At 51.7% G+C, this 8391-nt stretch overlaps 1 protein-coding gene across 1 annotated transcript in view; it reads right to left on the minus strand.

The window, feature by feature from the left end:
• The window catches only part of TBL1XR1 (TBL1X/Y related 1), a 96934-nt gene extending 90093 nt beyond the window's left edge, over positions 1-6841 (minus strand). The window contains exon 1 of the mRNA XM_066601365.1: positions 6678-6841. The gene's annotated coding sequence lies outside the window, so the exon portion shown is untranslated. The remainder of the gene's footprint in view (positions 1-6677) is intronic.
• Between the last annotated feature and the right edge of the window lie 1550 nt (positions 6842-8391).

The following is an 8391-nucleotide window of genomic DNA, read 5'->3' on the forward strand; positions in this document are numbered from 1 at the left end:
GTTCACCAGTCGCTAATCGCTTCAGCTCACCTAAAAATAGTCTCTGGTTGATTAATTATCGTCTGGCGTACACAGGCAGTCATTTGCCTCGCAACAACTAATAACCGTGCAGGGAGATGTGCGCTAACGTGGCCGCGAACAACAACGAGTAAACAATTGTTCTGCATAATAGCGCAGGTCCTTCATACGCCCACAACTCGCTGTAGTGACCGCTTTGAGCCACTATTTTGACCATAGCTGACCTGTGGAAATCCACCCTAAAGACTACCTACACACGGGCGAGTGCGATATTGGCCCGAGAAACTCTGCCCGGTATCACGCTAATCAATGTATGTTTTACCCACGCATGCCAGGCGGTTTTTCACACATGATTGATGATCAGAAAGGTTTCCCATTGATTTCAATGGGAAACCTCACATCGCACGGCCTGCAAATGCCATGTGATGTCTGTAAGGTCCCACTGACAGCAGTGGACAATGCGTTCCGAGGAACGCGAGAAAAATAGCATATTGCTGTGATTTTTTTCCCTTGCAGAAAGAGTCAAGTTTGGCGCTCAGGCCCCCCCAATTTTAGTGACCACAGGGGAATCAGTGTGGCGCCCCCAGCGATCAAACATGTATCCTGTGAATAGACATCATTGAGGAGAACACCCACTGGTGCGGTCACACATTGCGGATTTGTTGTGAAGTTAGGGCTCATGTCCACAACCGTATTTTCACCACATATTACGCATGTGATGCACAGCGGCGTGATACTCCGTGAATGGAGTCAATGAAAGTAAATAGACTTTAATTCATCCGTTCACATGAGCGTGTAAACACTGCGTGCAGATACACGTGAGAACAAGATCGCAGCATGCTCTACTTCACCACATACCACGCAGCGTGAGCGCTAGACTTTTGAATGGGCAGCGTATGCGATATATTACATGAGGTCGGCGATCCATACACAACCCCTCTATGAAACCGAGTGGAGAATTAACCGCGTATCTCATGAACCCGCTGCCATACGTGGTCTCTGCCCGCTCATGTAGACGGGTAAAACGCTGCATGACTCCCAAATCGTTTTACGAATACGGTCGTGTGAATGAGGCCCAACAGTATAGTTACAGCAGGAAATCCGCAGCCTTTATATCGCCACTGCATGTGAACAGGATTTGCCGTAATGCCATTCAGTTTAATAGTTTACTTTCTGCTGTGGTTTATTTCGCAACGTTTCCGCATCGTGTGAATGTACCGTAAAAAGGGGCGGTTTTCATTTTATAGCCCCGTAGTGCGTATGATTGCAACAGGTTAGGGTTCCCATTAAGGGCTTATTCACACAGATGAGATTATTGCGCGAGTCTTGCGGGCACAAAACTCGCATGAATATGAATTTTCATGCTTTTGAATGAATTCATTCCCAGGAGCGATTTTTTTTTCCTTATGTCCGCCTGCAGACGGCCGGGTCGGATCCCGCTGCGAGACCCGACCTGCGCCCCTGCAGGGACCAGTGCGGGTCTCACCTTCTCCCACGGCTCCGGCTCTCTGATGTGCTGCCTGCCGCCCAGCCGATGCATGCGCAGAGAGGAGTCAGCGCGTCGGTAGTGACATTTCTGTGCTGGACCCGCACAGAAATAGAACATGCCGCGATTTGTTTTCTGCGCGTGTTTTCATGTGGGCAAATCGCGACCGTCTGCATAGGATTGCGTTTTGGAATGCAATCCTATACAGGCAGGCACGGGCGGAAATTCTGCGGGAAATCCCACTGTGGAATTTCCGCCCGTGTGCAGGGGGCCTATTACTGCAAGGGAGAAAAAATAAAAAAATAAAAATCGCAGCATGTTGTATTTTTGGGCATTCCCCTGGGAGGAATCGCTCGTTGATTCCTATGGGGCCTTAGAAGAGATTGGACGGCACTCATGCGATGCGAAGCGGTTTTTCCTATTGCAACTTGTAATCAAAAAGCTTTGCACAGCCGTGAAAATTGAATGCTAGCGAACGTGACTTCAAGTTTCTCTGTCCGATATCGCGCTCGCCCGTGTGAATGTAGCCCAAGGCCGGGCTCATACAAACGTAATTTCACCACGTATTACACGCACGTGATACGCGGCGAATGGAGTCAGTGAAAGTACATTGAATTTTCACTGATGCAGTCACATTTGCGGATATTCACTGCGTGCCATACATGCGTAAAAAAAGAACGCGGCATCTTCTATTTTGCCCGTATTACGTTCACTAGAGCCCATTGTTCTCTTTGGGGGTGTAATGAACATTGCGTATGTGCGGCGCCCATACACGCGACGGAGCGGGAAATGTAAACAAAACAAAAAGTCAGACTAGTATCTCACGCACGCTGTTGCTAAACTGTAACGCAGTACAAAAATCGCTGCCATATACGGGAATACGCCGGCTCACAGTCAGCTCCCAGCGGTAAAACGCTACATGACTCACAGCGTTTTACGTATATGGTCGTGTGAACTCGGCCTAAAGCATAGATGAGTCAAAGAGTAACTTCACCAGCAATACTTAAAGGGGTTGTCCAGTTATAAACTATTGAAGGCTCTTCCATAGGATAAGTCATCAACAGTAGATCGGCGAGGGTCCGCTACCCCCTCTGATCAGCTGTTTGTGGGGCCACTGAGCCGATTTCAGCAGGCAGCCCCGTTCCCACCGCAGCGGCACGCCTTCATATTAGAGGCCATCAATAGTTTACAATTGGACAACCCCTTTAATGTCCCAGCAGACAGAACTCTTCCGGCTCTTCCACTGGTGATAGCAGCTAGTCAGCTCTTTCTTACGGGTCCGTCAAACACGAGGGATCTTACAAGTTAAACAGGGACTTTCAACTACCTTTCTTATAAAAATCTAAGTACCCTTTAAGCTCCTAACGCAGTCTCCCCAACCAGTGGTTTGAGAGTCATATGTCTTTTCACCTTTGAATATGGCTCCATAGTTGTCAGTAGCTGCACATATTATTCATATGTGTACATAAAGTCACCAGGAGGGTCAGAGCGTAACTGAAACCCGTGGTCAGAATCATGGGACAGGGGTGACACCGGGGTGACAACTGTATCACCGTCACTTGGCTCTTGTGACACACTGGAGGCTGCAGCTATGACTGGAGAATTGGATTTCACTAGTGTAATTAAGTGACCACGGAGAATTTTTCACGCTGAAATGACCCGTTTGACTGTTTTCTGGGGGAAAAAAATCATCTATATATCCGAAAAGAACCTACCAATAAAACTAGCAGAGAACTCCTGTTTAATGTTTACCGCTGTCCGCAAGTGAAGACTGGGACCAACGTCCAATACTTGGGCAGCTGCTTATCAACAGACGCCCCAGCCGCTGGACTCTACTGGCCCCGCGGACATTCAGGAACGTCATCACTGTGCTGCACCCCGGCAACCCGAGAGAAGGCGGCAGCGTTACTGAGCAGTAGCTTCAAAATGCTGTACAACCACCATAGGAGGTAACTAGGAGGGACCTTTCACACGGGCCAGAATCAGGACGCACTGCTGACCGCAGTAAATTCTGCATCACAATCCGCAGGCGACCTACAGATTTTAATGCGGAATTGAAAATGGGTTAAAATCTGCCTGCAATTCCAAATAAAAACCCACTTAGACCTGCAGATTTTCGTGTGGAATTCTGCAGCTGCTGACTTGGGGTGCGACCCGATTCCGGCCCGTGTGAACGGTCCCCGACAGTGAAGGGACCACAACTTGTCAAGCCTGTTGCTGCATGAGAAATGGCACATGGGGTCGTGAACTTATTAAGGGGCTCGTCTTTCAAAGATAATCCCTTTTTAAATTGAAGTCAACCCGGCAATTGGGCTCGAAGTCAGAAATCCCACCAACACCAATCAGCTGTGACTGCTGGGAAGCGGCATCCAGGCAGACATTGTTGGCAGCTACTGCAGGGGAAGTGTACTGTTACATAGTGGAGGAAGAGCCAAGCATGTAACACTCGGACACGGAGCGAGGGGGGTCACCTCTAGGATATCCACATGCCCTAACATTACAGAGAGGGGTTGTCTTCGTGGGACAGTCCCCTACCTTACTTATCATAGGCTGCCTGTCCACGGGCGATGATCCGCGGGTGATAAATCGCCGGCGCATCACGCTGTGTGAAGCTTTCCATGCGCAGCGCTGGCGTCACCGAGCGGAGAATTGTCACGATTCTCCATGGTGAGCCTATCTGTTAGATAGGCTCACCACTGAATACGCTCCCCCCTCGCGGCGGAATATCGCTGGCAATATTGCGCCTCAGCCGTGGACAGGGCGCCTTAGGGTACGGTCCCATGTTCAGGGTCACCAACCTCAATTTTTCTGGACAACTTCTCCAAAAATCACAAATGGACACCTTGATGAAGATTCTGCGCGAGGTCAGATACCGATAGGACCTCATCACCAGCGTTCACTGGGACCTGTCAAGCCATGATAATATAACTACAGACATAACAACCTGCTCAAGAACCACCAGCCTCAACAGCACTCACAGACACTGGAGAAAGGGGACGTTCTTACGGACCGGCCAGGAAGTTCTAGAGAGTTGGCACCTCTCTTCACGTATGCGTCAACGTGGTCTGTAAATTAATGGCTAGGGTGGTTCACCTATAACCTCTTCAGCCATTAAAGAGGGACGGCGAGTTAACAATTGATTTGCAAGTCACGCGGACTAGTGTGATGGCAGGGTTGTTAGCGGCATTGCGGTTGCCATTAAGTGCGTCCTTACCCGTAGGCCCTGTTCACACGGCAGTATGTGCCATAGATTCCGCATTGAATTGGTGGCAAATCCACGTCAAATAAAGCGTCCTACACGTGTGAACGGGAGTCCGCGCTGCAGGAGGTATGGCGCTGACGGAGTCACAAGACACGTTGGAGAATAAGTGACATATCGCCCCGACTTGGGTTAACTGCATGCGAATCGGGCCCACGGAATGAGGATAACCCGTATGCAGATCCGCGGCAGATGGAAGGCAAATAAATGCGCAGATTTTTGACACACACATCCATTGATTTCAATCATGTGACCACACCCTATAGTGCTCCTTGCTGGTTGGCGTAGCTCTAAGGCCGCTCTCACACACGGCGGCGGTAAAACACCGCGTTTCAAACGCATTGTTTTACCGCAATTTCGAGCGGTGTTTTCAATCCATTGTACAGCGTTCCACCGTAGTTTATAACTCACCCCATTATTATAATGGGCGATGAGGGGCGTTATAAAGCGCTTAAACGCACGAAAATAGAATTCGCAAGCGCTTTCTCCTGTTCGCTGTAAATGGAGGCGGCGGGTGGCGCGATCCCCGATCCTCTTCATTCACTGGTGACCATTCCTGCGCTGTTACACAGGAGCGAGCATCGCTGGGACCACCTGTGATTGGTTGGCCCGTGTAGAAGTTCGCTCTCACACAGACGTTCGCAAATACAACGTAGACCAGACCGCGCTCGAAAATCGTGACATTCGAACGCTAGTCTATGAAGCACCAGTAAAATCAATGGAGGCGTCATACGGCGTATAGCGCGGCGCTGACGCTGCGAAAGCCAGAGTGTGAAAGCGGCCTCCGGCAGTGTTCACGCAGAGCCCGTGTCCGCCGCGCACATTCCATTTGGTGCGGATTTTGACACAGATTTTTATGCGGATTCTAATGAGGAAGGTGACGAAGTGGAATCCGCGCCAAAAATCTGGTGTGATAATTATTCCGCGTATTTAAAATATGTTGCGTGCCAAATTTCGCACGGGTGTTACGTGGATTTTTTCTGCAGCGCGTAAACGACATTTTTAAAATCTCGCCCACTTTGCTGCTACCGTAAACGCTGCGTACGTCCCGTGTGGGCGGTCCACAGGGGAAATCCGTGCTATGCGAACACAGCCTTAGGCCGCTTGCAGACGCGCGTATTTTTGCTACGTATTACATCTGCGTTGAGGGTACTGGAATACGGAAGTAATGTAACTACGGGGTTAATCACATAACCGCATTTTTACGGATATTGTTTTGAAAATGCAGCCCAATGTATTCGCCTCCGTGTTTGTACTACCAGCGGACAAATAGGGTCAGTGATTCCCCGAAAAGACGGATGAAAAATTGACATTCGCAGGTAATGCGGATCCGTATTACGGACGCGTTTTTACACGCTCGCCTACAACCTGCGTAACAGGCGACATATTAAAATCCAGTAATGACCGGTATTATTCTGCGGAGCGGCCGACGCCACAGACTGCGCCCCCAGAATACCACTTTACGCCACCGCCGCGACCGCAGCGTTTCTGCGTACAGTCCAAACAAACACAACAGCTTTATTTTTGCGCCCATGAGTAACGCGCCTCCAATTACTGACTTTATCACCAAGTACCAAAATCACTTTTTTTCCCACCATTTTAATGGGGGTCAGAAGTCCTGGAGCCTCCCCACCCCCAGCCTCACGTGCTTCCTGCTTGTAGTAGCAGGCAGCACTGAAGGCAGCTTCCTGTCACACAGCAGAGTGGGGGATGGGCAGCGGGACCTCTCCGGCGGTGAAGCGGTTAGCAGCTCCCCTCCCCCATGGCTGATAGTGAGCTCCTCAGGCAGGGATTCCCCGCTGCGGCCACGTAGAGCCCCGGGTACCCCAGCGGTGGTGATGGTGGCGGCATGCACTGCCCATCCCCCTCCCGCCCGGCGCACAGCCCCCCCGGACACACAGCAAGGACACTTACCTGCAGAGCGGGGCAGAAGACGCGGCTCCCTCCCCGAGCCGAGAGCGCCAGGCAGCCGCTAATATGCCGTTATTACCCTGGTGAGAGCAGGACGGGGGGAGGGGGTAGGTCCGGAGCCGGCGGTGGGGGAGGGGGCAGATGCCGGTGATTAGGCTGGAGAGGAATTGAGGCAGAATGTAAAAAGCTGTTACTAAGAGAAAGAGCCAAACGGTTCAGTGCAGCCAACGGCTCCTAGACACTCCACACCGAGAGTGACCGGCCGGGCGAAAGTGGCGGCGGGGCCTCCCCTCACTGCTGCTGCACAACACACTGTATACACAACACACACAGGGCCTCCCCTCACTGCTGCTGCACAACACACTATATACACAACACACACAGGGCCTCCCCTCACTGCTGCTGCACAACACACTGTATACACAACACACACAGGGCCTCCCCTCACTGCTGCTGCACAACACACTATATACACAACACACACAGGGCCTCCCCTCACTGCTGCTGTACAACACACACAGGGCCTCCCCTCACTGCTGCTGCACAACACACTGTACTACACAACACACACGGGGCCTCCCCTCACTGCTGCTGCACAACACACTGTATACACAACACACACAGGGCCTCCCCTCACTGCTGCTGCACAACACACACAGGGCCTCCCCTCACTGCTGCTGCACAACACACTGTACTACACAACACACACGGGGCCTCCCCTCACTGCTGCTGTACAACACACACAGGGCCTCCCCTCACTGCTGCTGCACAACACACTGTATACACAACACACACAGGGCCTCCCCTCACTGCTGCTGCACAACACACTATATACACAACACACACAGGGCCTCCCCTCACTGCTGCTGCACAACACACTGTATACACAACACACAGGGCCTCCCCTCACTGCTGCTGTACAACACACACAGGGCCTCCCCTCACTGCTGCTGCACAACACACTGTACTACACAACACACACGGGGCTTCCCCTCACTGCTGCTGCACAACACACTGTATACACAACACACACAGGGCCTCCCCTCACTGCTGCTGCACAACACACTGTATACACAACACACACAGGGCCTCCCCTCACTGCTGCTGCACAACACACTGTATACACAACACACACAGGGCCTCCCCTCACTGCTGCTGCACAACACACTGTATACACAACACACACAGGGCCTCCCCTCACTGCTGCTGCACAACACACTACACAACACACACAGGGCCTCCCCTCACTGCTGCTGCACAACACACTGTATACACAACACACACAGGGCCTCCCCTCACTGCTGCTGCACAACACACACAGGGCCTCCCCTCACTGCTGCTGTACAACACACTGTATACACAACACACACAGGGCCTCCCCTCACTGCTGCTGCACAACACACTGTATACACAACACACACAGGGCCTCCCCTCACTGCTGCTGCACAACACACTGTATACACAACACACACAGGGCCTCCCCTCACTGCTGCTGCACAACACACTGTATACACAACACACACAGGGCCTCCCCTCACTGCTGCTGCACAACACACTGTATACACAACACACACAGGGCCTCCCCTCACTGCTGCTGCACAACACACTGTATACACAACACACACAGGGCCTCCCCTCACTGCTGCTGCACAACACACACAGGGCCTCCCCTCACTGCTGCTGCACAACACACTGTATACACAACACACACAGGGCC

This window comes from Eleutherodactylus coqui, chromosome 1 (genome assembly GCF_035609145.1).
Source record: "Eleutherodactylus coqui strain aEleCoq1 chromosome 1, aEleCoq1.hap1, whole genome shotgun sequence".
Lineage (NCBI taxonomy): Eukaryota > Metazoa > Chordata > Amphibia > Anura > Eleutherodactylidae > Eleutherodactylus > Eleutherodactylus coqui.